Below are 22,539 nucleotides of genomic sequence, written 5' to 3' on the forward strand. Positions count from 1 at the left end.
TTGCCCAGGGAGGTTGTGGAATCTCCATCATTGGAGATGTTTAAGAGCAGGTTGGACAAACACCTGTCAGGGATGGTCTAGATAATCCTTAGTCCTGCCATGAGCGCGGGGGACTGGACCTGATGACATCTCGAGGTCCCTTCTTCCAGTCCTGGGATTCTAGGATTCTATGAAATCGTTTTGTACAATGGCAGCTCTCGGGCTTCAGATCGTACCTGCCTGGCTGCGTGGCAGCCTCTGACTGCTTAGAGCAATCAAACAATTGCGGATATAACATGCATCCTCCTGACATCCCCCTTCTCTCTTCCCCGCCCCACTTGGATGCGAGGAGGTTGCTGCACTGCCACCACTCCAGTCGGTATCATTCACTGAGCAAAGAGGGAGAAAGTTATTTGGGTGAAGAGAGCCCACATTCACCTGGTGGGTTGACAGACACCCCCACCAACCTACAGACCTGGTACTTGCCTTCCCAGATACTGGTGAATTGTGCCAGCATATGAGGCAGCCCCAAAGGACGTCGTCCCCTGCGCAAAGAACCAGGAGCACCATAGGCAGCAGTCGGGAATGCCCCGCGTTAGCAGAGCATGTGCCTCAGGCCACCCTACAGGGAGGCTCACTTCTAATCCCCTTCCCATGCCCAGCTGCAGGGGGCGACGCGATGGGGTGCCCACACCACAGTGACGTGGGAGAAGGGGCTGGGACTCTGAAGATCTGGGTTTTGTCCCTGGCTCTGCCACCAACAGTGGCAAGTCGCTTTAGCGTCTCTGTGTGTCAGTTCCCCTTTTGTAAAAAGGGGGTGACAGCACGCCCCCACCTCCCGGGGGTGTTGCAAGGCCAGATACAGTAATGACTGCAAGGGGTTCAAACACCATGATGGGGGCCATATAAGTCCCTAGATAAAATGAATCCAGTACGTCCTAGGAGCCAGTGATCCAGTGATCCAGGCACAGCTGCGGGTGTTGGAACATAAGGCACGGCAAGGGCAATATCGAAGTTTATTAGCCTGATTATTGAGGGCCTGGAAGCACATTTCAATTATTTATATTACAGTAACATTCAAGGGCCCAGTCATGGACCCATGCGCTAGGCGCTGTACAAACACCGCTCGGGACCTAGAATGCTGGCCATACTTACAGACCCTTGGAAGCAGCGACTGACGAAGGTTTGGGGAGCAATGGTGGCTAATCAGCTCACCAGTGCGACGCTGTGGCCAAAAGAGCGAATGCGATCCTGGGATGAACAACCAGGAATTTCAAGTAGGAGCAGAGAGGTGATTTTACATCCATATTTGGCACTGGTGCGACCGCTGTGGGAATAGTGTCCCCAAATCTGGTGTCCACAATTCAAGGAGGAGGTTGATAAATTGCAGAGAGGTCAGAGAAGAGCCAACAGTGACAGACTCAAGGAGCTCGATCTATTTAGCTCAACCTCACCTCCAATAAGATTAAAGTTCAACCCTTCTCAGGCTAGGCGGTGCCTAAGGTTTCTCCCTCAGAGCTTCTAAGCCCACATCCTAGATCAGCTCCCTCCCAAGAGAGCCAACCCCACCTCTCTTATATCCAGCTGGGAGAACAAACCACATACCTTGGTGAGTCAGCAAGGCCCCTTATGCTTTCCCAACAGGATAAGCACCTAACAGGCTCGGGTGTGTGTCAGGCAAACTGTTAAAAGAACCAAGAATTCTCTTCTCTCTCGAACACTTCTGACTCCATAATTATATGACAGTCAGTTTCTGCTACCTCTGATCATTGCATCAGGATAAACGTTTCCAATTCACTAGCTGCTCCATCAGAGCTGCGAGCAGCCCTCCCGCACCAAAGCACAATACTGGGCTTCATCTCAATGTGTCTTACAAGGGGGGAGATTCTTTGAGCTGGGTACGGAGTCATTGAGGTCACAGACTGCAAGGCCAGAAACGACCACTGTGATCATCTAGGCTGACCTCCTGTATAACACAGACCAGAGACCTGCCCCAAAACAATCCCTAGAGCCGAACTTTTAGACAACCAGGCAATCTGGTTTTAAAATGGTCAGTGAGAAAGAATCTACCACGATCCTTGGTAAATTGTCCCAATGGTTAATTATTCTCACTATTCAATTTACGCCTCATTTCCAGTCTGAATTTGTTTGCCTTCAACTTCCAGCCATTGGATCGTGTTAGACTTTTCTCTGCTAGACTGAAGAGCCCATTACTACATTTGTTCCCCATGTAGGCACTTCTAGATAGAGCCCTACCAAATTCATGGTCCATTTTGGTCAATTTCACGGTCATAGGATTTTAAAAATCATAAATTTCATGATTTCAGCTATTTAAATCTGAAATGTCACGGTGTTGTAAGTGTAGGGGTCCTGACCCAAAAAGGAGTTGGGGGAGGTGGGGTCACAAGGTTATTGGAGTGGGGGGTTGTGGTATTGCTATCCTTACTTCTGCGCTGCTGCTAGCGGGACGCTGCCTTCAGCGCTGGGCTCGCGACCAACAGTCGCCGCTCCCAAGCCGCCCAGCGCTGAAGGCAGAACAGAAGTAAGGGTGGCAATACCGTGACCCTCCCTAAAAAAAACCTTGCAACCCCCCTGGAACTCCCTTTTGGGTCAGGATCCCCAATTTGAGAAATGCTGGTCTCCCCCGTGAAATCTGTATAGCATGGGATAAAAGCAAACAAAAAAGACCAGATTTCACGGGGGGAGACCAGATTTCATGGTCCGTGACGCGTTTTTCATGGCTGTGAACTTGGCAGAGCCCTACTTATAGACTGATCAAGCCATCCTGAACCTTCTCTTAATTAAGCTAAACAGATTGATCTCCTTGAGTCTATCACCAGAAGGCAGGTTTTCTAATCCTTTCATTATTCTCATGGCTCTTCTCTGAACCCTCTGCAATTCATCAACATCCTTCTTGAATTGTCAACGCCAGAATTGGACACAGTCCTCCTGCAGTGGTTACACCTGCGCCAAATGGAGGTAAAGTAACCTCTCTAGCCTTACTCAAGATTCCCGTTTATATATCCAAGGATCAAATTCGCTTTTTTGGCCACATCATCACACTAGGAGCAAACATTCTGCTGATTATACACCACAATCCCCAAATCTTAAATTAAACGTATCTTTTCCTAAAGGAGGTGGGGGAATTCCAAATGTCGTCTCCCTCGAAGCAACGGAGCGTGCAGGGCACAGCACAGCAGGGGCCAGGAGCAACAAAAAACAGATCAGCAGATGCCAGGCACAGCTGTGGCATTTTCAGAAGCAGAATTCCTTTAAACTGCTGTGGTGACGTTCGCACGTGCATTTGCTGACTTGATGCTTTCTAATCCGATTTCGGCTTCAGGGGAAGACTGGAGCACAAGAATCAGCAGTTTGTGCAGAGGGGTTGGGAACACCATCTGCATCATTAATAGAAAGCCATATTTTCCTAGAGATCAGTGTCCCAAAATGTGCATGGCCTTCCCCAACATCGTCCCCACGTGCAGCTGGAACCACGGGGGCACGTTTCTTATGACCTTCAACTTAAGATGCTTCCTTGCTGTTAAGGAAACTCTCTGTGGACCTAAAACAACCTTATATTTAGAGGCAAAGTGTTCAAGCCATGGTTAGAGTTCTACCGGGGCTACAATTGGGTGGGGGAAGTGGTTCCTCCTGAAGAGTGAAGAGGAGCATTCAAGGTTTGCAAACCAAATAAAGAGGATTTCACACTTAGCCAGAGTTTGCCAAGCAGAGTTCACCAAGCTGCCCTGCAACGATGCCAGGGTGGTGGAGTTGGCTTAGGAGAGACCTTCCAACCCTGCTATCTGCCATTCAAAGCCACGCAGATCGCTGCTCATCGGGCAGTGCATAGAGCGACTCCTTCTCTTCCTAGAAGAAGTGTCTTTTTAGGCCCTCTCTGCTCTGAGCCCTTCCCTCCCCCCGATGCTTTCCCCATTGACACAACTCTGCTGGTCCCCACAGGTGCCCTGAAGTGCTGTCCTCTCCTGACCACAGGTACATTGGGAACAGATGCAAGAGGCTAAAGGGGTGGACTGAGGTCACTGAATGGGGAAGAATCCAGATTAATTGAAGGGAGGGAACCCACAGTGGCTGGATAAAGGAGGGGACAGGCTGGGATCCTGAGTCCCCCACCCAGATGGTGGAAGACAAGGAATGGGGACCACCCACCCTGTTTCTAACAGATCGAGCACCATTCAATGCTCAAGAGGAAGATTCTCTCCCTTCTGTGCTGTCGTTAATGTACCTACCTGCAATTCCTTCCCAGCTGTAAATCCAATGACCAGTCTAGCCAACGGCGTGTGAGCGAGAACGGAAGAACTGGAATCCCGTTTCTTTGCACCGCGGCACCACTTCACGTCTTCTGAGTGCACCGTGGTTTACAGCGCGACACTTCCCAGGGGGCCAGAGAGACCGGGTCACTGCATACAACTTGGATGGCAGTGGCCCAGAGCCCAGAAGACAAAGGAGCACTGCACCTCTGAGCTGCTCTATGCAACCTCGATTAGTTACCAGCAGAGCTGAGCGTTGCAGGGTCTTGCTGGGCCTGGGGATGGTACTACAGTGTACAAAAAACCCCATCTAAACTGCTCTAACGATCAGGGTATTTATAGAGGCAAAAAGATGGATCCGTGGTACACTCTGCCTACCCTATGAAGAGAGGGTCAGAGTTAAATGGGGGTTAGCTCAGAGAAGAGGGAGATTGAGGGAAACCCTCGGCAGTCCTAGTAACTGACCTGTTCTGAAAGTGACGGCCACTCTACTGGCAGACGCACCGGGGACTGAAGCAAGAACCTCCAGAGCGAAAAGCGTGAGCGCCTACAGCTTGAGCGAAAGGAACATGCACTATCGGTCACAGAGCGGAACCCGCAATGCCTCACCAGGGAGTCACCCAACCCAGGGGTGCAGTACCTGCCCAGGAATTGGATAGCGCACGAAAGAAAGGGGGAGGCTACACTCAGGAAAGACTTCGTCTCCCACCAGGTTCTCACTCAAAAAGCTGGCATGGGGGAGAAAGGGCGTAAGTGAGTTTAAGGAACAGATGGGTCATAGAGCAAACTAGAGATGAAGAAACTTATTAAACCTATTCCACGCCCAGGCCATGCAGGATTGTTCCTTACTGTATATTCTTCCAGTGCTTTACCTAACCCACTTCAAAAGGTCTCAGGTCCTGGAAATTCCATCACCTGCAGCCACTGCATCTTGGGCTGCAACCATGTCAGAAATGGAGCTAAGCGAGGTTTGGATGGGTTATTAATGGGATGGGAAACCCAGGTGCTGAAGTAAGGAGTACAGATGACTGAGTAGATGCTACTCTTCCCTGAAAGTCAGGGCTGACACAGAGCCCTAGCACATGCTAATGGAGCTGTGGACTTTTGAGGACAGAACACTGAGGTAACGACCTCTCGTGGTCATGGACGGTCTCATGATACCTTCCACAAAGGCCAAGGTGTCGGCTGCAATGTCCTGGCTAGAATCAAGCCACCATAGCTGTATTTTGCCTCCTCAAGTTCCTGTGCTGTTTCCACTGGGCAAGAGAGAGAGTTAGCGGGTGCTGCTATGCCCCATCGCGGAGGTGGCCGTCTCCCAGCGGCAGAACAGATCACCTGCACATCGCCAACTCGCTGGTTGAAGACTGCAAAGCTGGGCAGCACTTTGGGATTAAAGGCACTTTGCAAACCTATTTGGGGTCATCATGCAGGGGACTGGACTAGATGACCTCTTGGAAGTCCCTTCCAGTCCCATGATTCCCTCGGGACAGCTCTTACAACCCAGTAGAGCTTGGTATAGGGAAGCTGTTCTGGATATTCCAGCCTAAATGATCCTTCGCTTCAAACGACAGCCTCTCAGACCCCCTCGATCCTTCCTTCGATCCACTCCACTTCTGCCTTCAGCCCTCGCTTAGCCAAGCCATACTTGTCTACCTCCTAGTGGCTCCTGATAACCCGCCCAGCCCCTCCGTGGTGATAGAACCCCCACCTGCGGCTGCTTCTGCGTCTGGATGGGACGCACCTGACTTAAGAGAAGCTGGAGAAAACTGGATTAGGCAGCAGATGACTCCATCCACAAGTATTGACATGGATCGTTTAAACCATCAAGAACACACCCATGGCCGTGTGTAATAAACTGTGCACACTTGTGTTCAAAAATACCTCTACGCCATTATGAACAATGGGCCAGATCCACAACGGGTGTCGATCAGTGTCCTTCCACTGACTTCAGTGGCACGGTGTCTGTCTACACCAGCTGAGGATCTGGCCCGACGGGCAAAAACCAAGGTGAGGCTGCTCTGTAATTCAGCGCCACGTGCGACTGTCAGTGCCTGTAACAGCATCGCCGGATATGTGCAAAGAACGTGTAAGCCCCAGGAACAGCCAGTCTAGAAGAGATCAAATGCCCTTTGAGGGAACTCAGAAAAACCACAACATGAAAAAGCCTTCCATTTAGTCTTTCATACAAGGAGGGAAACACAGGAAATAATACAAAGTCAGTGCTTTTTCCCTTTCCACCCTGTTGAGTTTATGCTGAACGAGAGAGGCATCAAGAATACAAGACAGAACAAGACCAGCAATCAGGCCATTCTTTGCCCAAAACTTGGATAATTGGCTTTCATTTCAGTCTTCTGAATGCTCCACAATCAACTGTGGCGTGGGCACCAGAGTGATAAAAATGCCTTCTCCTACTGCACAAGCAAAGCTTTCGGTCTTCCTTCAAAGCGGGGGGATTAGTTGAAAGGGGGCGGAATCTGTGCGCCGGCAGGAGGCAAGGATCCTGAACCTTCGCCGAGAAGTAAAACAAAAAACAACGCTTGTCTCAAAGTTCTGCCAAGGAGGAGAGTCAACGGGACATGGAAGAGCAGAAGCAAACAGGGGTTTTGTGATGCAGTTTTGAGAAGGAGTGAGAGGCAGAGACACCACAAACATACTGTAAACTTAGGCCAATAACCAACTCCCCCAAAACAAAAAACAAAACCAACAAAACCCTGGAAGAGTAAAAATAACACCAGCAGAAGTCCAGCAGTGGGGTGGGGGCTAGATAGTTTATTGCATTGAATGCTGCATGGTTGGAGTCTGCTATAGACCACCAGACCAGGGGGATGAGGTGGACGAGGCTTTCTTCTGGCAACTAGCAGAAGTTGCTAGATCGCAGGCCCTGGTTCTCATGGGAGACTTTAATCACCCTGATATCTGCTGGGAGAGCAATACAGCGGTGCACAGGCAATCCAGGAAATTTTTGGATAGTGTAGGGGACAATTTCCTGGTGCAAGTGCTGGAGGAACCAACTAGGGGCAAAGCTTTTCTTGACCTGCTACTCACAAACAGAGAAGAACTAGTAGGGGAAGCAAAAGTGGATGGGAACCTGGGAGGCAGTGACCATGAGATGGTCGAGTTCAGGATCCTGACACAAGGAAGAAAGGAGAGCAGCAGAATACGGACCCTGGACTTCAGAAAAGCAGACTTTGACTCCCTCAGGGAACTGATGGGCAGGATCCCCTGGGAGAATAACATGAAGGGCAAAGGGGTCCAGGAGAGCTGGCTGTATTTTAAAGAATCCTTATTGAGGTTGCAGGAACAAACCATCCCGATGTGTAGAAAGAATAGTAAATATGGCAGGCGACCAGCTTGGCTAAACAGTGAAATCCTTGCTGATCTTAAACGCAAAAAAGAAGCTTACAAGAAGTGGAAGATTGGACAAATGACCAGGGAGGAGTATAAAAATATTGCTCAGGCGTGCAGGAGTGAAATCAGGAAGGCCAAATCACACTTGGAGTTGCAGTTAGCAAGAGATGTTAAGAGTAACAAGAAGGGTTTCTTCAGGTATGTTAGCAACAAGAAGAAAATCAAGGAAAGTGTGGGCCCCTTACTGAATGAGGGAGGCAACCTAGTGACCGAAGATGTGGAAAAAGCTAATGTACTCAATGATTTTTTTGCCTCTGTCTTCACGAACAAGGTCAGCTCCAGACTGCTGCACTGGCCAGTACAGCATGGGGAGAAGGTGACCAACCCTCTGTGGAGAAAGAAGTGGTTCGGGACTATTTAGAAAAACTGGACGTGCACAAGTCCATGGGGCCGGATGCGCTGCATCCGAGGGTGCTAAAGGAGTTGGCGGGTGAGATTGCAGAGCCATTAGCCATTATTTTTGAAAACTCATGGCGATCGGGGGAGGTCCCAGATGACTGGAAAAAGGCTAATGTAGTGCCCATCTTTAAAAAAGGGAAGAAGGAGGATCCGGGGAACTACAGGCCAGTCAGCCTCACCTCAGTCCCTGGAAAAATCATGGAGCAGGTCCTCAAGGAATCAATTATGAAACATTTAGAGGAGAGGAAAGTGATCAGGAACAGTCAGCATGGATTCATGAAGGGGAAGTCGTGCCTGACTAACCTAATTGCCTTCTATGATGAGATAACTGGCTCTGTGGATGAGGGAAAAGCAGTGGATGTGTTATTCCTTGACTTTAGCAAAGCTTTTGATACGGTCTCCCACAGTATTCTTGCCGCCAAGTTAAAGAAGTATGGGCTGGATGAATGGACTGTAAGGTGAATAGAAAGCTGGCTAGATCGTCGGGCTCAACGGGTAGTGATCAATGGCTCCATGTCTAGTTGGCAGCCGGTTTCAAGCGGAGTGCCCCAAGGGTCGGTCCTGGGGCCGGTTTTGTTTAATATCTTTATTAATGATCTGGAGGATGGTGTGGACTGCACTCCCAGCAAGTTTGCAGATGACACTAAACTAGGAGGCGTGGTAGATACACTAGAGGGTAGGGATCAGATACAGAGGGACCTAGACAAATTAGAAGATTGGGCCGAAAAAAACCTGATGAGGTTCAACAAGGACAAGTGCAGAGTCCTGCACTTAGGATGGAAGAATCCCATGCACTGCTACAGACTAGGGACCGAATGGCTAGGTAGTAGTTCTGCAGAAAAGGACCTAGGGGTCACAGTGGACGAGAAGCTGGATATGAGTCAACAGTGTGCTCTTGTTGCCAAGAAGGCTAACAGCATTTTGGGCTGTATAAGTAGGGGCATTGCCAGCAGATCGAGGGACGTGATCGTTCCCCTTTATTCGACATTGGTGAGGCCTCATCTGGAATACTGTGTCCAGTTTTGGGCCCCACACTACAAGAAGGATGTGGAAAAATTGGAAAGAGTCCAGCGGAGGGCAACAAAAATGATTAGGGGTCTGGAGCACATGACTTATGAGGAGAGGCTGAGAGAACTGGGATTGTTTAGTCTCCAGAAGAGAAGAATGAGGGGGGATTTGATAGCAGCCTTCAACTACCTGAAGGGGGGTTCCAAAGAGGATGGAGCTCGGCTGTTCTCAGTGGTGGCAGACGACAGAACAAGGAGCAATGGTCTCAAGTTGCGGTGGGGGAGGTCCAGGTTGGATATCAGGAAAAACTATTTCACTAGGAGGGTGGTGAAGCACTGGAATGGGTTCCCTAGGGAGGTGGTGGAGTCTCCTTCCTTGGAGGTTTTTAAGGCCCGGCTTGACAAAGCCCTGGCTGGGATGATTTAGTTGGGAATTGGTCCTGCTTTGAGCAGGGGGTTGGACTAGATACCTCCTGAGGTCCCTTCCAACCCTGATATTCTATGATTCTATGATTCTATACATTTACCTGCCCAGTGGACAAGTGGTGTATACAAAGCACACAGATCATGGCCCTAAGAGACACAGGACGGCCTCTTGAGACCAGAGTGGCTGAAGTGGAAGAGCAAAGAGAGACAGAGAGGTGCACAGAGGAGACTTTCAGGGACACGGCAGACCAGCTCCATCCCCAGTCTGACAGCCACTAGACTGTGGAGGAGGAGAGGGAAAGTCTCAGGGAAGGAGAACATCAAATAGGATCAGAGGGACATGATCCCATAGGTGAAACCCTGCTTCCAGATGATGCTAGGTGTCCTCTTGCACTGAGAAGACCGCTCCGGGGGAGGAGACCCCAGTTACTAGGAAAAGCAAGGTAATAGTAATGGGGGATTTGAGAGCTGGGTTTGTTAAGAGTAACAAGAAGGGTTTCTTCAGGTATGTTAGCAACAAGAAGAAAATCAAGGAAAGTGTGGGCCCCTTACTGAATGAGGGAGGCAACCTAGTGACCGAGGATGTGGAAAAAGCTAATGTACTCAATGATTTTTTTGCCTCTGTCTTCACGCACAAGGTCAGCTCCCAGATTGCTGCAGTGGGCAGTACAGCATGGGGAGAAGGTGACCAGCCCTCTGTGGAGAAAGAAGTGGTTCGGGACTATTTAGAAAAACTGGACGTGCACAAGTCCATGGGGCCGGATGCGCTGCATCCGAGGGTGCTAAAGGAGTTGGCGGGTGAGATTGCAGAGCCATTAGCCATTATTTTTGAAAACTCATGGCGATCGGGGGAGGTCCCAGATGACTGGAAAAAGGCTAATGTAGTGCCCATCTTTAAAAAAGGGAAGAAGGAGGATCCGGGGAACTACAGGCCAGTCAGCCTCACCTCAGTCCCTGGAAAAATTATGGAGCAGGTCCTCAAGGAATCAATTATGAAACATTTAGAGGAAAGGAAAGTGATCAGGAACAGTCAGCATGGATTCACGAAGGGGAAGTCGTGCCTGACTAACCTAATTGCCTTCTATGATGAGATAACTGGCTCTGTGGATGAGGGGAAAGCAGTGGATGTGTTATTTCTTGACTTTAGCAAAGCTTTTGATACTGTCTCCCACAGTATTCTTGCCACCAAGTTAAAGAAGTATGGGCTGGATGAATGGACTGTAAGGTGAATAGAAAGCTGGCTAGATCGTCGGGCTCAACGGGTAGTGATCAATGGCTCCATGTCTAGTTGGCAGCCGGTTTCAAGTGGAGTGCCCCAAAGGTCGGTCCTGGGGCCGGTTTTGTTTAATATCTTTATTAATGATCTGGAGGATGGTGTGGTCTGCACTCTCAGCAAGTTTGCAGATGACACTAAACTAGGAGGCGTGGTAGATACACTAGAGGGTAGGGATCGGATACAGAGGGACCTAGACAAATTAGAGGATTGGGCAGAAAAAAACCTGATGAGGTTCAACAAGGACAAGTGCAGAGTCCTGCACTTAGGATGGAAGAATCCCATGCACTGCTACAGACTAGGGACCGAATGGCTAGGTAGCAGTTCTGCTGAAAAGGACCTAGGGGTCACAGTGGACGAGAAGCTGGATATGAGTCAAGAGTGTGCTCTTGTTGCCAAGAAGGCTAACGGCATTTTGGGCTGTATAAGTAGGGGCATTGCCAGCAGATCGAGGAACGTGATCGTTCCCCTTTATTCGACATTGGTGAGGCCTCATCTGGAATACTGTGTCCAGTTTTGGGCCCTACACTACAAGAAGGATGTGGAAAAATTGGAAAGAGTCCAGCGGAGGGCAACAAAAATGATTAGGGGTCTGGAGCACATGACTTATGAGGAGAGGCTGAGAGAACTGGGATTGTTTAGTCTCCAGAAGAGAAGAATGAGGGGGGATTTGATAGCAGCCTTCAACTACCTGAAGGGGGGTTCCAAAGAGGATGGAGCTCGGCTGTTCTCAGTGGTGGCAGATGACAGAACAAGGAGCAATGGTCTCAAGTTGCGGTGGGGGAGGTCCAGGGTGGATATCAGGAAAAACTATTTCACTAGGAGGGTGGTGAAACACTGGAATGCGTTACCTAAGGAGGTGGTGGAGTCTCCTTCCTTGGAGGTTTTTAAGGCCCGGCTTGACAAAGCCCTGGCTGGGATGATTTAGCTGGGAATTGGTCCTGCTTTGAGCAGGGGGTTGGACTAGATGACCTCTTGAGGTCCCTTCCAACTCTGATATTCTATGATTCTATGATTCTATGACTGGGAGAACTGCATGGTGAATTGCCTGCCGGACACGAAGGTTGCAGATCTCAGGAGATATCTTGACAGACTTATGTGCAGTGCTTGGGAGGAGACAGTGCTCATGGTACATGTAGGTACCACTGACATAGGGAAAGATAGGTGAGAGGTCCTGGGGGCCAAATGCAGGCTGCTAGGTAAGAGATTAAAGTCCAGGACCTCCATGGTAGCATTCTCTGAAATGCTTCCATTCCACGAGCAGGGTCAGTTAGTCAGGCAGAACTGCAGGGTCTCATGCATGGATGAGATGATGGTATAAGGAGGAGGGTTTTAGGTTTACTAGGAAGCAGGAAAACTTTTGGAAAAGGAGGACTCTAGACAGGAAGCATGGGCTCCTCTGAAACCAAAATGGAACCAGAGTGCAGGAAGGTAAAATTAAAAAGGTTGTAGAGGATTTTTAGACTAAGAGAGGGGGAAAAGCCGACTGCTGTGGAGGAGCAAACGGTTTGGGCGGAGACATCCCTTAGGGATGAGTTTATTAAAGGGGGAACTCTATAGTGTAGGAAAAGAGGATAGGAAAGAAGCTGCTAAAGTACAGGTAGGAGCCAGTGAGGAACCGTCAGGTGTAAAAAAGTCCCATTTAAAGATGAAGGCAAGCAACTGAATCCTGACAAAATGCACAAGTGCTTATATACAAATGCTAGAAGTCCAAATACTAAGATGGGTGAACGAGAATGCCGGGCATTAAATGGGGATATTGATATAACAGGCATCATGCCTCTTGGTGGAATGAAGATAATCAATGGGTAACTGTAACACCCGAGTATACGGGAAGGACAGAATAGGTTGTGTTGGTGGAGGAGTGGCACTGTATGTGAAAGAAAGCGTGGAGTCAAATATAGTCAACACCTTAGCCGAATCAGACTGCACCATAGACTCTCTATGGATAGAAATTCATACTTGAACAATAAGCACCTAGCCGTAGGGATATACTACTGACCACCTGACCAGGAGAGTGACTGTGAAATGCTCAAGTTGATTAGAGAGACTACAGAGGCAGAAAACTCACTAATAGGAGGGGAGGTGGGGTTCCAACTATCCCCATATTGACTGGGTACATGTCACCTCAGGACGGGATCCAGAGATAAAATTTCTGGACTATAAATGACTGATTCTTGGAGCAGCTTGTTCTGGAACGCACAAGGGGAGAGACAATTCTTGATTTAGTCCTCAGTGGAGCACAGGATCTGGTCCAAGAGGTGAGTATAGCTGAACCGCTCGGAAATAGTGACCATAATGTAATTAAATTTGACATCCTTGTAGTAGAAAAAGTGCCATCATTAGCAGCAGTTAACTTCAAAAAAAGGATCTACACAAAAAATGAGGAAACTAGTTAAATCGAAATTAAAAGAAACAGTATCAGGAGTGAAATACCTGCAAACTGCATGGCAACTACTTAAAAACACCACAACAGAGGATCAAGTAAATGTACACCCCAAAATAAAAACAAAAATCAAAATAAAAAAAACAAAAACAGTAAGAGGACCAAAAAAAGGCCACCCTGGCTAACCAGCAGAGTAATGGAGGCCATTAGAGGCAAAAAGGCATCTTCTAAAAATTAGAAGTCAAATTCTAGTGAGGAAAATTGAACGGAACATGAATTTTGGCGATTCAAGTGTGCAGGCCAAGAAAGAATTTGTGGAACAAATAGCTACGGACACAAAAACGACACAGAAAACCTTTTTTTAAGTGCATCAGAAGCAGGAAGCTTGTTAAACAATCAGTGGGGCAACTGGGCAATCAGGGTGCTAAAGGAGCACTCAGGGAAGACAGGGCCGTTGCAGAGAAGCTAAATGAATGTGTCGCATTGGTCTTCATTGCAGAGAACATGAGGGAGATCCGCACACCAGAGCTATTCCTTTTAGGTGACAAATCTGAGGAACAGTCCTAGATGGAGGTGTCGATAGAGGAGCTTTTGAAACAAATCAATAAAGTAAACAGCAATAAGTCACCAGGACCAGACGGTATCACCCAAGAGCTCCGAAGGAACTCAGCTATGAAACTGCAGAACTACGAACTGTGGTATGTAACCGATCACTTCAATCAGCCTCTGGAGGGTAGCTAATGTAAAGACTATTTTAAAAAGGGATCCAGAGGTGATCCTGGCAATTACAGGCCAGTAAGCCTTACTTCAGTACCGGGCAAACTGTTTGAAACTATAGTAAAGAATACAATTATCAGACACATGGATAAACGGAATATGTTTGGGACGAGCCAACAGGGCTTTTGTAAAGGAAAATCACTCCTCACCATTTCAGGACACCCAGGCCTAGTTTGAACCTATAACTGACCATTTGCCTGCGCAAATGCCCAATTTGCACACACAAGTGCCTATGGCTCTGGCCTCCTGAGCCTTGGAAACTCAGGCTCCAGTAAGTGAATCTAACTAGCCACAGACTAAAGCACTAACAACACAGGCCTGGTCAGCAACACAGGACCATTTGCCCTGAGCAACGTGGTATAAACCTTCCCCCGGGTACATACCCGCAGTGACCCGATGCCACCAGGAAGGGGGAAGGGCCTCTGATGCTCCCCTTCACATTGCAGAAATGCTCCTGCCTTTGGCTTGAGACAGATCAGCCAATAGAGGAAAGGCGCACAATGGCTTCAACAGCCCAGCAAGGAGAAGAGCCAGAGAACCCACGGAGCCCATACGCAGAGCTGGGTGGAACATGTTCAGCTAAATGAAATGTCACCTTCATATGCTGTTTTGGGGAAGCCAGACTGTTTCGCAGAGACGTATCGGTCTCGACAAAGTTGTCACTGGAGAGCGGGTGAGAGAGACTTGCACGCACTAGCCTAGTGGTTAGAGCACTGTCCTGGGAGGCGAGAGACCCAGGTTCAAGTCCTCTCTCTGCCAGATCCAGAGCAATCAGGGATGAAAAAAAAACTGATCTGAATCAGGCAGAGCAGGGATTTGAACCTGGCCCTGCCACATCCCAGACCAGCATGGCACCGGCACGTACTCACACCTCCCTTCCTGACTGAAAGGCTTAGGTTGCCATCCAAAAACGGACCTTAGCAATCCCGTTCTCACCAACGAGCTGGAAAGGTTTGGGTTTAGCTCCAGTGCGGAATGAAACCAAGGTCTGTGAAATGACGCCCTGCTCTTTTCAATGCCCAGACGCAGCAGCGCAGAACCCTACGAGACAGAACCGGGTAACAGCCTGGGCGTCCACAAAGGAGATCCGAGACCCAGCGCAGAACGGCGGCATGTGGGCAGTCATCCAAGGCGGGGCATGCTGGAGGCATCTCTTCTCTGCAGTCACACCCCAGTGGCGAGGAAGCATACTGAATAGCCTGGGCTGTCTCAGGCAAAGCCTCCGGCCCACGCCAGCAATTCACCTGGCTCATTTAACTCCAGGTGGAACAGAGACAAAACGGTGCATAACTCCGCTCCACCCTACTCAGCCTCCCTCGTCAAGCTTTGTGTCCCTTCCCTGCCATCCTCCTCAGCTTCTCACACCACCGCCTCCTTGCCTTCCCTCACCCCTCTGCACCGTACTACTGCCCTGAGCTTACCCCTACCCTACCCACATTTAAGTCCCTCTTGAAGACCCATGACTGCCACGCTGCCTACAGAGAATCCGGGGACTTGTGTGTACATTGAGCATGGTCGTTCCCTTTCCCCTCACCTCTGTCTCTCTGTCTGTCCTTAGGCTGCGAGCATCACTTTGAGTGTTTGGAAAGCACCGAGTACCAAGCAGACCCTGCCAGAAATAAATCAACACATAAATGAGAGAAATGCTGGCAGCTCTCAAGCCAACACTGTCAGGGGCCAAATTCTGCTCCAACAGGCTGTAAATCCAGAACAACTCCACCGGGCTAGCGCTCCTTGGAAAGCTGGGATACAGAAGGAAATTCTACATAGTGCTTCGCTCCCCTGAATCCACTTTGCAAAGTCAGGCGTTAATAAGAGCCGAGGCTCTGCGGGCAAAAGGCAGCAGACGCCCTTCATTCAATCACTGCCCCCCCTTCTACCCAGACACTGAGCACATCTGCGTGTAAACACATGCCAGCGGGAAAACATTTTGCTGCTCTGTAATATTAAAAGGGCATTCGATTAGATCTGGACACTGATTAAAACCTGTGCAGCTCAGAGCACTGACAGGAGGCGGAATGCCTGACTTTGATAAAGGTATGTGTGTATCAATCAGTTGTTGGAGGAAATGCAAACGAGCACTCAGAAGCCTTTTAGCAGGAACATGCAGAGACACAGGGCTCAACGTCTCCTTCGAGGGACCTGCCCACTCTGCTCCCCAGCCCCACAACCTGTTGCTAACTCACAAAATGCCTCACATCATCCCAACGGCAGGGTCACATTCTCACCCACACCAGAGACCTCTAAAAAGAACCTGAAACTCCTAGAGGATATGGTGTCGGATGGGCCCTACAGGTAAATCAGGCGCTGAAGAAGAAAGATACGGTTTAAGGCTAAAATCAAAACAAGAATTTATGACGTCAACATAGACCACACCCAAAACGACATTTAGCTTAGTGTCGATGTGAAATTCATCCTTTGGCCAAAGGGCTAGCAGATAGGCTGATGCACTGTTTAAGCCTGCGCGCTAGCTCTTTGCCTAGGGGTGAATTTCACTTATAGCGAGCTCATCGGTCGTTTGGACAGTATCCTCAGAGACAGAACAAACAAAATCAAGCAAAACCAGATCATTTTATTAGAGGGTCAAAGTTACTGACAAGACTCTTTGATGGTACAATTCAACGAGTTCTGCTGTAGGGGAGGGAAGTCCAGCGATCAATCAATAAGGTAGACAAATAAGATAGGACAAAACAGGGGGAAATGTATAGTACACACACACACACACACACACACACACACACACACACACACACACACACACTCTCCTAGTGCTTTCAATCGGAAAGACTCGCTGCACTTTACAAAAAAGTTGATGTCTCAGATTCATAGATTCCAAGGCCCCAGGGGACCATTGACCATCCAGTCTGGCCGCCTCTACAACACCGGCCAGAGAGTTTCACCCACTTCCCCTGCAGTGAGCCCAGTACCTTGTATTTGACTCAACCATCTTACAGAAAAGCAGCCAGTCTAGACCCGAAGACTCCAAGAACTGGAGAATCCAGCCCTTCCCTTGGTAGTTTGCTCACATGGTTAATCACCCTCGCTGGGAAAGAGGTCTGCCTTATTTCAGATTTGAGTTTGTCTGGCTTTGACTTCTAGCCATTGGTTCTTGTTCGGTCTTTCTCCACTAGCTTGAGTGCCCTTCCCCCTGTGTCGGCACTGATACACTGAACAAGTCACCGCTCGAGTTTCTTTTCAAGACGCTAAATGGATTATGCTCCTTCAGTCTCCTGCTTTAAGACATTTCTTTCCATCTCTCAGATCATTTTTGTGGCCCTTCTCTGCCATTTTACAGAGGGAGGCACAGACGGTGAAGTGACTCTGGGGCAGAGCCAGGTCTAGATCCCACCCCCACCCCAAAACCCCTCTCCGTTCCATGCTCTAACCACCAGGCCCAGCACTTCCTCCCTATTCTGCATATTCCCTTGTTTTTCCGGCGAGCAGATCTTTGTGAAACGCGCCTGACGAAGGCTGCAGATTCCATCTGTCAAACCAGGATGTGAGAAAGAATATTCAGATGTTGGTGTCGTCTCTGCCAGACAGACAACCTCCTTCCTACACGACCTAAGCCAGAAAACTGCCAGACACCACATATGTGCCTGCTTATTCCTCCCCAGCCCATAACCATCACATGCAACCTAAACCCTGAGCCAGCCATGCTGAAAGCAGTCCCCCGACAGGCCGTATATGGGCTACTGGCAAGGGCAGGTGAAGCAATGGAACAAACCAGCCTATTATAGATCCCTGAAGAGAAATTAAACCCAAGCAGATTACATCACACCAGAGAAAAACCCAGAATACAGTGACAGCTCCTCCCCAAGAGCGGCGACCACTGCTCAGAGGCTGCAGCACCAGACAAATTAAAATTGGGAACTGAAAGCGGCAAGATTTTGCAAGAAGCAAGAGTTTTCTACTGCAAAGAATGATAATAACAGGGCGTTGTTTTCTCACGATACTGAACAAAAGACTTTTTCGAATCAAGTGACGAGAAAAGCTGCCTGTTTCTTTAGAGAGGAGAAAGGCGGCAAAAATAGCGCGAGGATAAACGCATCTTGCCACCCGACTCCGTGTGCACCAGAAATAAAGCAGACAGGCTATTTTTCACCTACTCCTGTTCATTCACAGCGTATCATTATGGGAACGTTGACAATATTTGGGCAACTTCTCATGTCAATCAAGCGGTCTGAAGAGAAGGAAAACGAAGGAGAGAGTTGAGCAAGACACTAGAATTATCCTCCCTACGTCTCGGAAACAGCGGTGGAACCGTAAAACCAGGGCGGTGTTGTGGTTCAGGCGCAGGATGGGGCCTCGGAAGATCTGGGTTCAAACTCCCATCTCTGCCCCCGATGCCCTGTGTGACGACGTAGGACAAGTCACTTAACCTCTGTGTCCTAGTTTCCCACTATACACTGGGGATAGTACTGATCTGCTTTCTTCTCAGGACCTCACTGATGCTTGTGGCAATAATGGACCCATAGGACATACCTACACTTCACACTAAACCCAGACTCTGACTTCGGTTTGAGCCCAAGGCCCCCTTCCGTCCACACACAAATCAGCCTGACTCAGGAGCTGGGTCCTAGGACCTTGCTAGTGGGGTGGGTCAGAGCCAGAGTCCCTCTGAGACTTGGGTCCAAGCCCTGTCATTTTGCAGTGTGAACACAACTCAGACCTCAGGCCCGAGTCAGAAGGTCTATGCGGTGTGGTAGACACACTGAGTGTAGACTCAGGTCCAGCAATTGTAAACCCGGATATGCAACGCGGTGTGGACACTCAAGAGCAGGCTTGGAAACACCAAGCCCACAAGGCCGAGTCCCACAGACCTAGATTGGCAATGCAGTGTGGACGTACCCAGAGGAACTTCGATAAATAAGGCAGCTGCACAGAATGGACCTGAAAACAGCAGTAGATGAGATTGTGGCTTCACATCATGCCAGGACGTGGCCCTCTAAGAGTGTTTTACCTTCTCCGACACCACCCAGAACAGCTGGCACTCGCATTCCTCCCGGGAGCCTGCCTCTCCCACAATGCTGGCAAGAGACATGATGCCACCCCAGAAAGCTTATACCACGCACACCGTATGCCGCACGCTCACACACACAGAACTAGCATCTCAACACCCTCCTCTGAGCCGGGGCCATCATCACCAGTCTCCGACAGGGCCGAGAATTTCAATAGTGCCTAAATCCCCCGGACTGCCAGAGGGACTTGGGCTCTTAAAGCACTTTTGAAAATGTTCCCTATTATCTGCTCTCAACCAATAACAGCATGAACAGCAGCAGCACTCGGTAGGAGCCGATACTCTTATCTATTATATTAGCCTACTTGGGGCATAAAAACTTGAGCTAGAACTACTATTTGAGGTACCTTCGTGATTATTGGATGCCCCAATGGTGTTTCTAGCTACTCCACATATTGCCCCCAAAGGAGAGCCAGTCATATTGCTCTCCCCCACCATCCCCCACTTCAACTCTGAAAACATCTCCGGCTTTTCTTTTGGTCTTAATCAAATTTAATTGTAAGGAAGGCGCCGCTGACAAATAGTTACCCCAGCAGCTGGGACTCAGGACACTGTCACTGAAATCACTCTGTGGCCTTGGGAAAGTCATTAACTTTCGTGCCTCAGTTTCTCCTGTCAACTGGGAAGCACTGTTGCATTGATTTCCATGGAATAAATGGGCCCGAAGAGTCAAAGGTGTTAACGTGACCCTGTCCCTGGCCCCCCACTTTTAACCAAGGTCCAGGGTTTGGTATATAGGGCCCTCAGCCTGCTGACTACCATGGCAAACACACAATTCAAATGTTTTTAACCTTTCCTTAAAGATCTAGAAAAGAAGGAAAAACAGGGAAAGTGTTTGACATGGAAGTCGTGAAGTCAGGTTTTGATTTGAACACCGTCCCTTCTTCCCTTTTGCTAGAGTCTCTTTGGAAGGAAACCCCCCCACCTGACAGTCTCTTCGCAGGCACTGAAAAGGGAACAGCAGTCCGTTTGGGGGCAAAGAGAAGCAGTTAGCTGAGATGGGCGGGAGCTGTAAAGTCCAAGCCTGTTTCCTTGAAGACCAAACAAGACGAAGACGCACAAGAGGGGAGAGAAAAGAACAGCCAAGACAGAAAATGCAGCTGCGTCTGTCTCTGGCCTCACTGCCAGAGACACAGGCCCAGCGCACGGTCTTATCAGCCACTCCGAAACCTGCCAAACTTGTACCAGCATCGGGCTGTTTAAGGCATCGCTTTTGTCGGTCACCGTCACACAGCAGTGATGCAAAATATGCAGTCTTGGCCGGCTAAGCCAGACTCTTCTTACACAGAAGGCAGTAGGCGAGGGATAGAAAAGAGAAGCAATAAGGGAGGGGAAGGGAAAGAACGCATCGGGTCCGTCTACACTGCAAAAGACGGACCTGCAGCAGCGAGGATCAGCGCCTGGGTCTACAGATTCAGACTTGCGGGACGGGGCTAAAAGTAGCAGGGTAGAAGCGTAGAGCCCTGCGCGAATGCAAAATTTGTATCCGCATCCAACCCGGAAACATGGTCTGTGGAGATCTGTAGCTTTTGCAGGGCTCTATAGATGTACCTGCTCGGGTGGGAGCCTGAGCTCTGAGACCCATCCCCCTCGTTCCAGTCTGAGCGAGAATGTCTACGTAGCACGTGTCCCCCGAGACCGCGTCTTTAGACCCAGGCTCTGAGATTTGCTGCTGCGGGGTATTTCTTGCAGCGTAGACGCACCCTTTCAGGGTGGGGAGACAAACCTCACATCCCAGGTGGTGGTTTGCATTTAGCCGGAGCTGGTGGACGTGTTGGCGTTAGCAGGGTCCATCACTCTGGCCCGGTCTGGTCAGGACGTCTCAGGATCAGGGCAACAAAATCCATCCTGAGCACAGATAGTGGGGGAGGTGAGTGCAAGCGAGCAGCCAGCCATGGAGGCAGGCACCCACAGCCGCAACCAGCAACGGAAACCAGGCCTCCTAGAAAGGGGAGGGTGCAGAGAAGGAAGGGGAGGCAGAGAGACCTGGGCTAGGCAACAGCCCCGCCCCAGGCTACCTCCAAGAAAACAGCCAGGAGACTAAAGGAGACGGCAGCAAGCCCAAAAAGTGAAGGGCTGACAGGCTTAATGGGAGGTGAGGCTCCAGGAACTGACCTGACAGAGCAAACGGAGGAGGGTCTGGCAGGAGAGGTGGCGACCCCTCGAGAGACCACACCAAGAGACGGCAACAGACCCCCCCAAAAGGGAGTGGAGGGTAGAACAGCCCAACCCCTCGTTATTTTGTTACGAATTAGGCCTAATTTCTGACACACCAATTTTGGCTCACTGAGTGCCGATCCCACCCATCTCTCCTTGAATTGTAGCAGGAGGCCTTTTTGTTTGGATAATTCAGACGGTCTCCCTTTTGCCCCTCTCCCCCACCAGCATTTACCACTACGGGTTATTGATAACCGTTTTCAAACACATAAAAGGTTGTTACAAGGAGGAGGGTGAAAAATTGTTCTCGTTAACCTCTGAGGATAGGACAAGAAGCAATGGGCTTACATTGCAGCCAGGGAGGTTTAGGTTGGACATTAAGAAAAACGTCCTGTCAGGGTAGACAAGCACTGGAGTAAATTGCCGAGGGAGGCTGTGGAATCTGTCACTGGAGGTTTTTAAGAACAGGTTGGACAAACACCTGTCAGGGATGTAGTCCTGCCTTGAGTGCAGGGGACTGGACTAGATGGCCTATTCAGGTCCCTTCCAGTCCTACAATTCCATGGCGACACTTCATAATCTTCTATCCACTTTCCCTCAGTTAAGCTCACAAGTCGGGTAGACCTACCAGGCCCCAATTCCCACCACAGGACTTCCATCTCCCTTATGTGGGTGTTGGCAAACTTCATTACTGCTCCTAAAGGGATCAGAGATCTTTGGATGAAAGTTGCTACATAAAAGGGTTTTTAAAGTGGCCACATTTCTGCCATTCTGGAAGCACACATTGAGGCCATGTGTTGACCCCGTCCCTAAAATCTAGGGCGAAACCCCTTTGGGTTGTTTTATGCTGGGGAGGAAGGGGCTCCCCTCCCTGCCTGTTGAGAACATGCACCAAGCTCCAGACATTAGCAACGGCTGGGAGAGGACGCGTATAAAAGCTGCTGATCGTTGCTGTAGCTAAGCGTTGACTCAACGATGGCTTTCACTCTCCCTGACGCTGGAGCACAACGCCTTGCCGGGTTCCTTATTTGGACACTCTCCAAGCGTCAAGGACAGAGGGAACCAATCCAGTAATTCCCTGAGCTATAAACAGGAGGTGCTAGTTTCACTGCTTTGTCTTCAAGGCCATCCCAAGGCTGGTGTTAGATAACTCACACTATGTCGACTTCCGGCAGGGTCAGCTGTTTTCTACATGCCACTGGAAGGTGAATCGGGCAGGGAGCTCATTCTCCGGAGATGAATCAAAAGTAGAGCCCCAAACTCCAGGCACAGCAAAGACTTTGGAGTTGAACGTTTACAGCAATTGGCACACAGGGCATAGTCCGACATCAGTTCCAGTTTCCACAGAGGAGACAAAGCTATTCAGCTCCCCCTTAACCCACCAAACATCATTCTCCTCCTCAACTTCCTCCACCTCCTTTGATCTCTACAGCTCTTAC

General features: G+C 49.5%; 1 protein-coding gene and 1 long non-coding RNA gene across 4 annotated transcripts in view; both read right to left on the reverse strand.

Moving 5' to 3' along the window:
* The window catches only part of LOC135983837 (uncharacterized), a 35,892-nt gene extending 13,359 nt beyond the window's left edge, over window positions 1-22,533 (reverse strand). Inside the window, exon 1 of the long non-coding RNA XR_010601666.1 lies at window positions 216-22,533. This is a non-coding gene — a long non-coding RNA (uncharacterized LOC135983837). The remainder of the gene's footprint in view (window positions 1-215) is intronic.
* Window positions 1-22,539, reverse strand: part of ADISSP (adipose secreted signaling protein) — a 165,108-nt gene that overhangs the window by 77,892 nt on the left and 64,677 nt on the right. The window lies entirely within an intron of this gene.

The sequence above is a fragment of the Chrysemys picta genome, chromosome 5, assembly GCF_011386835.1.
Source record: "Chrysemys picta bellii isolate R12L10 chromosome 5, ASM1138683v2, whole genome shotgun sequence".
In the NCBI taxonomy this organism is placed as follows: domain Eukaryota; kingdom Metazoa; phylum Chordata; order Testudines; family Emydidae; genus Chrysemys; species Chrysemys picta.